The sequence below is a fragment of the Pipistrellus kuhlii genome, unplaced genomic scaffold, assembly GCF_014108245.1.
Source record: "Pipistrellus kuhlii isolate mPipKuh1 unplaced genomic scaffold, mPipKuh1.p scaffold_m20_p_3, whole genome shotgun sequence".
Classification (NCBI taxonomy): domain Eukaryota; kingdom Metazoa; phylum Chordata; class Mammalia; order Chiroptera; family Vespertilionidae; genus Pipistrellus; species Pipistrellus kuhlii.
In genome coordinates this window covers 10,795,994-10,805,517 of record NW_023425529.1, presented here as the reverse complement: position 1 = coordinate 10,805,517, position 9,524 = coordinate 10,795,994, and positions in this window count along the sequence as shown.

Genomic DNA, 9,524 nt, shown 5'->3' with positions numbered 1-9,524 from the left:
GTCCCGAATGCACGGGAACATGAACAGAGCATTGAACACGTCTCGAGGGCATTCAGTCTGTCAGGTAATTATTACATTGCCAGGTGAGAGAGGAGCCGTGGGCGAGGCTAGGCAGAATGTAATTGCGTTGACATTTTTGGCAGCAGGCTTTCCTGGATGCCCTGGGGTCCCTATATGAGCTCAGGCTGAAGCTCTAGGGGGGTTGGGGTGGGGGGAAGGAGGGAGAAAGACACCTTGGGGTTGGTAGGTTTTCTGTTACCATTTGTATTTGTTTTGGCCTCCTTTGTCCCCTTTCTGCAGTGGTTTCCAGAAGGAAATTTGCTCTGTCAGAGCCCACAGTATCCTCAGATTTGTTGCCCGAAGGGGCCGGGGGCAAATAGACTTTGTTACAGAGGCCGGGGGCAAATAGACTTTGAAAAGTGAAATGCCCAGAAGAGGAAAGACAGCACATAAGCAACTTCACAGCTCAGGCATAGACCAGGGACTCTGGAGCGGCAAAGGCTCTCACAATTGCTGTATTTTTCTTTTTCTTTTTTTTAATTTTTATTGTGTGATGAAAAGCATATAACATACAATTTCCATCTTTTTTTCCAATTATAGTTCACATTCGGTATTACTATGTATTAGTTTCAGGTGTACAACATAGTGGTTAGACAACCATATACTTTACAGAGTAGTCCCTCAGATATTTCAAGTACCCCCCTGGCCCATACATAGCTGTTACAATATTATTATTGCTAGAGGCCTGGTGCACAACATTCGTGTACTGGGGGTAGGAGTCCCTCAGCCCGGCCTGAGCTCTCTCACAGTCCAGGACCCCTTGTCTAAGCCAGCAGTCGGACATCTCCCCAGGGGCCCATAGCCCTGCCGCAGAGGCTGGTGAGGCTCCCGCCACTGCCACTGCACTTGCCAGCCGTGAGCTTGTGGCTGAGCTGAGCTCCCCCTGTGGGAGTGCACTGACCACCAGGGGGCAGCTCCTGCATTGAGCATCTGCCCCCTGGTGGTCAGTGCACATCATAGTGACCGGTCGTTCTGCCGTTTGGCCAGTTGGCATATTAGGGTTTTATTATATAGGATAATTATTATTTTTGCAGTGTTAGTCTTGACTCCTGTGCTAAGTTCCTGAGAAACCATTAATAAGGGGCCACCTGAGGTGGGAGCTAATAGGTATCCTGACTTTAGGCCTGGAAGATGGTGGAGGTGACACAGAGCTTCGGGCTGCAGCAGGCTGCCCCAGGGCATGAGCCTGCGGCTGGTCTGGACTTCATGCTCAGTCCATGGGGTGTTTGCCGTGGGGGGCAAGGGTATAGGAGTGACCACTCATGCCTGAAAAAAAATCTACCTCAAGTGGGAGAATCTGCTGGGCTTGCCCTGTGGAAGTTGACCAACCCAGTTTCCCAAGAACTTCCTCTAAGTTTTTGGGGTTGGGTGATAGAAACAGGTGATTGGAGCAAACCTTGGTTCCAAGGGTCCTGATGGGAGAGGAGTCCCTTTCTCTACCAAATCTGTTCTCATGGGAAAGGCTGGTGGGGAGGGCTGGCAGAATGGCTCATCAGGAACGAAGTTTTGAGGACAGTTCTCCCCAGAAAGAACGACTTCAGAGGGGAGTGGTGTGCCTGAAGGAGAACAGTTAGAACACTGTCTCCCGCACGTGCTCGCTCTGAAACCTAATTTGATGTTTCTTGTGTTTCTTCATCTTTACAAGGGAGACGCTCTTCCGAACCCCCAAGGTTGCTGTGGGCATGAGACAGATGACCGAGAGCAGCTGACGGAGTCGCTGTGGTCAGCGGTGGTGCAGCCTGAACGCATCCCGTTCTCAGACACCCGGCTTTTCTCAGAGAGCAGAACACCACACGCCTCTGATAAACATGGCAGGGAAGCTGAGTTCTTCATTTATCATGTACTTGGGTTTACAAGGAAGGAAATCGGTTCCTTTCAAACAGGACCATCGATTGGCTTAAGTAGCAGAAACGGCACTCCCTCATCCTTCTTTACGGGCCTGGACCCCGGTCAGGTGCCCAATGGCACATTATAGGTGGACCTTCCGACCTGCGGACAAATATAAGAGTCAAAGATCAATGAGATCATCTCAACGCGCGAGTGGCAGGTAATTATTTTAGCTACATTGATTTTGGCCCTGAAATCCAAGTTCATGTACTCTCAGGCAGCCGTATCTCCTGGCCTGCCTCTCAGCCAGGGGTGTGTGGGACTGATGGGAGGCACACAGACCCCAGTATGAAAAAGGAGGAGAAACAAGTATTGATGAAGCATCTCTCTTCACCAGGCCCTCTTCTGGCTACTTCACACATTAGTCGCTCAACTAGTGTCTTGTCATCTCGGGGAAGTTAAGCTCCTTGCTCCTTGTCTCCTGGTCAGTGGCAGGGGTCACTAGAACCAGGATGTGACTCAAAGACTGGTGTTCTTTGTCGCCCCCAGCCTGTCCATTCAGTGACAGTCAACAAACATCCATTGTTCTTTTTCCATGCAAGGACATTTCAGGTGAGTTCTCTGTCCCCCAAGGAGCTCACAGCCTGGAGAGACAGACAGACAAGTGAACCTACAGAACCTGGGATGAACCTGGGATGGACAGGGTGGCATCCGAGGGTGATTTATTGTAAATCTTAGGCTTCAGGATTCCTCCTCATTTGTATGTGTCCTTTCTAGATAAATCTCTACTTTAAAAAATACATATATTTTATTGATTTTTTTTTTTTAACAGAGATGAAGGGAGAGGGAGTGTTAGAAACATCAATGAGGGAGAAACATCGATCAGCTGCCTCCTGCATATCCCCCACTGGGGATGTGCCCGCAACCAAGGTACATGCCCTTGATTGGAATAGAACCTGGGACCCTTCAGTCTGCAGGCCGCCACTCTATCCACTGAACTGATGAGGGCAAATCTCTACTTTTATACCTTAATCTGTATTTGTAATTTTGTATTATTTTTCTTAAAGAGTGCCCCTCAGATTGTCTGAACTTCAGGGCCCAGCAAGCCTGCATTCAGCCCTCTGCAGGACACACGCGCTGTGGATGTGCAGATACAACATCTGTGTCAGCTGCGAAGGCCTTGACTAAGTGGCCCCTGGCATGAGACTTAAGCAAGCGAAGGATGTTCGCCTCACAGAGAAGCGGGAGGTGGAGGTTGGAGTGGGCAAAGAGAACGGGATGTGTGAAGGTTGGGGTAGAGGGGCGTTAAAATACCTCAACTTACTCAAGAAGCTCAAGGATGCCATAGAGGTGGGTGGTTGGCCAAAATGGTGTGCTGGCTGTGGGGGTAGCCAGCAGCAGATGGGGTGCTGGTGAGGGAGGGGCAGGAGAGCTGTTAGAGCCAGGGTGGAAAGACGTTTGTGCTGAGTTCTACAGAATTGTAACTTTTATCCTTTGTGCTAGAAGGAATAATTGGAGGATTTTTAAGGTGCATTTTTTTATTGTGATATTTTAGAAGTAACCCCCTGGAAGCAGGATGGAGGATCAGCTGGAAGCAGGGTGACCCAATCTTTCTCTGGTTTATCCAGCACCGTCCTGTTTTTAGCACTGAAAGTTCGCATCCAGGAAAAGTCCTTAGTCCCATGGGACTCTGCAGGATCGTGGGTCCAGAGCCAAGAGAATCACCTGGGGCTTTGTCTCAGTAATCTCCCCTGAACCTCAGGCTCTGTGATCCAGCTTCCCCATGGACAGCCCTACTTTGATATTGAGTTGTCATCTCAAAATCAATGTATTTGAAATCTTAGGGCCTTTGCACCTGCTGTTCCCTCTGTTATGAATGCTGTTCTCCAGGAGAGCCTCAGGGTTCACAGTGTCACCTCCTTCAGATTTTTACTCCACTCTCGCTTTCACATCTAGCTTTTTCCTAAAAACCCTCTTGGTAATTGCAACTCCTGCTCCAGATGCTCCTTATCCGTATCCTTGCTTTGGTTTTGCTCTCAGTGCTGACCGCCCTTCAACATACTTCATATTTATATCTGTGTGTGTTCAGTTTGCCCACCTTCATGGGAGCAGGAATTCTTGTTTATTTCTTTCGCTGTGTCGAGGACAGTGTCTGGGAGGGAGCACACACTGTTTTCCTGAACGAATCCAGCCGTCCTTGATTTCTCTTTACTCTCTCACACCCCACCTCCAATTCATCGGCACTTTCTGTGGGTTCTCTGTTCGAAATACTAGATCCAGAATAGGACCAGTGCTTATCACTCCCACCATCACCACCCTGCTCCAAGCCACAGCATTGCTCACCTGGATTCTCACAGAGCATCTCCACCTGGGCTTCCTGTTTCCACTCTTGCCTCTGGACAGTGTCTTCTCAAAACAGCCCCAGGGGATCCTATTTAAATGGAAGTCAGATCATGTCACTCTTCTGCTCCCTGTCCTCCACTGACTTTCTGTCTCATTCATGCACCATAAAAGCCCAAGTTCTTACAGGTCCCATCCTGATGTTCCTCCTCCTCTCCTCTACTCGCCCCTACCACTCCTCTCTTACATGCTCACTTCAGCCTCAGACGGCATCTTCAGCTGCTTCCAGACTCACATTTGCTCAGCCCACTCCATCCGCACAGGCTTCCTTTGTATGCTAGATGCATGCGAGGCACTTCCCTGCCTGGGGCCCTTGGACTGGCCATTTCCCTCTGCCTGCAATACTCTCTTCTGAGGGCAGTTCCATGCCCTCTCACTTCCTTCAGCTCTCAACTCAAATGTCTCCTACCAGAGCCTTCTCGCCCACACATGAAGGAGAGAACAAACCCACCTGCACACACTGAAGGTCCTTTATTTCCTCCTTTAGACACCTCCTGAGTCACATATGGTGAATCTTCTAATATTGTAATAAAAGGTACAATTTAACCTTTTATTGGCTTCTTCCACTTCCCTCTCTTACTTTCCTTACTGATGTTTCCTGCAATCACTTCCTAAATAAATACTTGCACTGGAACCCTCATCTGAGGGTCTGCTTCTAATAGATCAACCGAAGATAAGTCCTTGGCTAAGATTGTGTAGCCTCCAGGGGGCAGAGCTGAGCTGCAGACTCAGGCTGAGTTGTTCCAAAACTTGAGAGCTTAATCACAATCCCTTCCTATCTTTATTGATTAATTTTTAATTCCACTCCATGTAATGGTGATATCTTTTTCTTCTAATGTGTCCAAGCATAGCAAATTAAGGGTTTACTTAAAAAAACAAACAAACAAAAACTAAACTGAAAAATCAATTGAATAATGTTAGAAATTTCTTCATGTTGAAAATTTAGTTTTTAATGACAAACTTATTTTAGCTATGAAAGGACACATTCCCACCAGGCCATCACCCAGCACGTATGGGGACACCGTATGATAGCAGTGATGACAGGAAGAAGAGCCAGGTGGACCGGTGACACGCTAGGGATTCTTTGTAAAGTTAAAAATGAATTTACTGGAAGGTCTTGGTTAGCTTATGGAACTGAGAAAAAAGCTGAACAGTCCAGTCCCAGAAAGGACAGAAACCAGGGCAGCTTTGGGGAAACGGGGACCAGAAACTACTCGACAATCTTTTTAGGTCAATTACACTTCCATCATCCTGCATCCCCATGAAGAATCTAGTTCCAGGCAAGGACAGCGTGACTGGCTGAGCTGGGAGAGCGGGAGGAGGAACATTGTGATTGACATCAGCAATGCTATTCTTCCCCCCCTTCCCCCCCAAATTACCTTGCTGATTCTAGAAAAGGAGGAGTAGGATTCTCAGTAGTCAAAATCACAAATGCTCTCATGAAAGAGGAAAGACACTGTCTGTGGAGTAAAGGCAAGAGCAGGAAATGCCAGCAGACAGAGGAGACAAATGACAAGGCAGGCACTCCAGCTGCCTCCAGGGGCCATGCAGTGTGAATGTTCCCTTCTGATGTAACCTCCTACTTTTCTCCCTTTTGTTCTTTTCGCTCCAGACACACTGGCATTCTGGTGTTCCTCGTCACCCCAGGTACATTCCTGCCTCAGCAGGGAACTCTTGTTGGAGTCCACTGTACATCCCCCGTAGTGTGGTCTGTGAGTTTAATGCCACAACTATAAATAGTTCTAACAGAGTGGGCTCAGTCACAATCAATAAATCATTTTGTGAGCTGACAGATAACTTCTCCTAAGAAGGCATACAAAAGGCCGACAGATATGAAAAGATGCTCCACTGCACTAGCTATTAGAGAAATGCAAACCAAAACTACAATGGGATGCCACCTCACATCTGTTAGGATGGCTATTTCAACAAGATAAGTAATAGCAAGTGTTGGAGAGGTTATATTCCCATCGCTGGTGGGAATATAAACTGGCACAGCCACTGGCGAAGACAGTATGGAGGCTCCTCAAAGGACTCTCAAATGCCCCTGCTGGCAAAACTCTGAGAATGCCATCCCTGGGGCTGAGAAGAGCAATTGACTTGGGGGGGGGAGGGGGGAGGTGGGGAAGGGGAGAGAGAGAGAGAGAGAGAGAGAGAGAGAGAGAGAGAGAGAGAGAGAGAGAGAGAGAGAGAAGAAGGAGGAGGAGGAGGAGGAGGAGGAGGAGGAGGAGGAGGAGGAGGAGGAGAAAGAGAGAGCGAGTCACAAATCCATAAACAGCATCTCGCAGGGTCTGTAGGAGGGATGCAGTGCTTCCTTCTGTAATCAATGGATGAGGACCGAGCTAAGGGAGGGCTGTCATTTGAGCGCCTGTGGGAGGAAAGATGAAGACTCTTTAACAAGGTGTCTGTGGGCGACAAGGGCAATGCAGGGCACATGGATGAGAGTTTGGCCAAAACCTCCCTCAGAAAGTTCTCTTACCACATACTTAGGAGGAAGGCTGGAAGCTCTTATTGGAACCCACAGTACATCCTCCGAAGTGTGGTCGGTGAGTGTGTGCCACAACTATAAATAGTTCTCCTAATAGAGTGGAAAACTCCCAATAAATCATTTTATGAGCTGCACAGTTCCTGAGCTCACACGCTCTTCCTTTCTGTGGACCCGGATTCTGACCTAGAGGAGCCCAAGTAAGGATGAGAGTCAAGGTTCTCCACATGAGCAAAATAAGGCCATCAGCCCCCTCCCAGGATTCTAGGTCAGCAGAGGCCAAAGCCTACCTACATTATGTAAGCAGGACACTTGGATCCAGCTGTTTTCCTTTGCATCTCTGCTCCCTAACAACATCTGTCCTAAGGGCTTAATGTTTCTGATCCGGCTCACATGTTTTGAATCTGTTTCTTTTTTTACTCCCTAGGTTGAATCACAAAGCCCACACTCCCCTGTGTAGACCCTCCTCTTCTAGCTGTAGTACAATGCTTCTCTGGTGATTGCATACATTTTCCATGGAGGCATCTGACAGTGAGGGCTTTAACCTGTGGTTCCACAGTGTTCCTATTGATGCGTCAGTAACACTCCCCTATTGATCCATGAACAAGCCTCACAGTGCCCATGAGCTCCCAATTCATGCCACTGTATCTGTGTTCCTGGGGAGTGAGCCTATCACAGATTCTAAAAGGATTCTGTGACCCCCTCCAAAATTAAGATCTGATGAAATTGACCCTGCCTTTTGGAAATTTTGAGCACTCTACTTCAAGGTAAGTTCTCTTTAGCTCCCTCCCCACTGGTACTTTCTTAAACTCGGAAATGCAAAGTCATCTTCTATCTTCTCTCTACGTGATCTCTTACCAGTTCTATTACTTTCTTAATTTAGGACTTTTCAGAGAAAACTCATAAAAAAAAAAATAGGTACACGGATAAATGGGTAGTATTGAGAACATCGAAGCCAGCATTTGAAACTGGGTCATAGGTCAGGAGGTATAAAAATACTTCATTAATATTTGCATTAATAAGAAGCCACTAAGATGAATTTTAATTATGTAAAAATATGTAAAACCAGAGAACTCAAAAATTAACATGTAAATAGGGGGGAATAATTTTCATCAAGTAGAGGGTTTTAGGAACAAAGCAGAAAAAAAACGACATGGAAGCAAGAAAGCGCCTCTAATTCCTCGCTACTTACAGTGTATCTGTCACTAGACCAGTGATATACATGTCCCCTGGGTGCTTGTCAGAAAGGTAGAGTCTCAGACCCCAGCTCAGACCTGGGGAACCAGAGTCTGCAGTTTAACAAGATGACCCCAGAAGATGTGAATGCAGTCAAAGTTTGAGAAGCATTGCTATAATCTATCTCTTCCAAGCAAATACCAGGCCACGCCTAAACCTCACCCTCTGAAAATCAGAGCTCACCCCTGTAAGTGGTGACCACGTGCTGGATGGATTTTGTGCCAACACTGGACATGAACTATCTCATTCATCCCACAATTTGAGGTAGGTCTTGTTATCAACCTCATTGTATGGTTGAAGGTGAAGCTTTGAGAGATTGAGAAACCTGCATAGGTTTCCAGCCTGGGTCAATCTCCAAAGCCCAAGCATGCAACCACCACCCTGATTAGAGATTTTTCCTGCATCTGAAGAGGCTCCCCTTTCTTTTTCTCACTTTAGGCTCTGAGGATGTGGCTCTCACACTTCGGTCTGCAACACAAAGAGAAACCTTGTCAGGTTTCTATCAGGTAGGATTTCTTTCCTTTTTCTTTCTTTTTTTCCTTTTTAAAAAAATATGTTTTATTGATTTTTTACAGTGAGGAAGGGAGAGGGACAGAGAGTTAGAAACATCGATGAGAGAGAAACATCGATCAGCTGCCTCCCTTACCGTCCACCCACACTGGGGATATATCTGCAACCAAGGTACATGCCCTTGACTAGAATCAAACCCAGGACCCTTCAGTCCACAGGCTGACACTCTATCCACTGAGCCAAACCTGTTTAGGCTCCTTTTTCTTTTGAAATATTTCAAACTATAGAAAAGTTGCAAGGTCACATAATGAACAGCCACATCTTTGTCTAAATCCGCCGGTTGTCAGCATTCTGCCACATGTGCGCTTTCTCCGTACAGCTAGATAGATCTTCCCTAAATTAAAAATATGGAAATAAGTTGCAGACATAGTGGCATCTCACTCCTAAGTTCTTCAGCATGCATTTCCTAAGAAAAAGGACTTTCTTCTGCATTAGCCAGACTATTATCATATGTAAGAAAATGAAGAATTCTCTAATGTATTCCAACAGACAGTCTAAACTTCCCCAGGTTTTCCCTAAGAATGTCTTTTAAACCTGTTTTCATTTTGTCTTGATCCAGAATTCAAATTTTATGCATCGCATTCCCCTATCATGTCTCTAACCTATTTAAATCATAACAGATCCTCTGCTTCTCCCCCCCCCCCCCCCCCCCCCCCCCCCCCCCCCCCCCCCCGCCCCCCACCCCCCTAGGACATTGGCATTTCAAGTGTCTGAGCCCACTGTTGTGTAGATTCTGGAGGTGTTGTTGCCTCATGCCCAGACACTGCTGAACCAGTTTTGGCTAGACTGTGCCATAGGTGATGTTCTATTACGCTGCCCCAGGTTGTCCCACTCCTGGGGGTTTGCAGTTTGATCCGTGGTCAATAGAATCACCACAGCTCTCTTCATTGCTCAGATTACTTTCCCCTCGTAATGAATTATCTATGATTTTTTTTTGAGATCTTGTGAC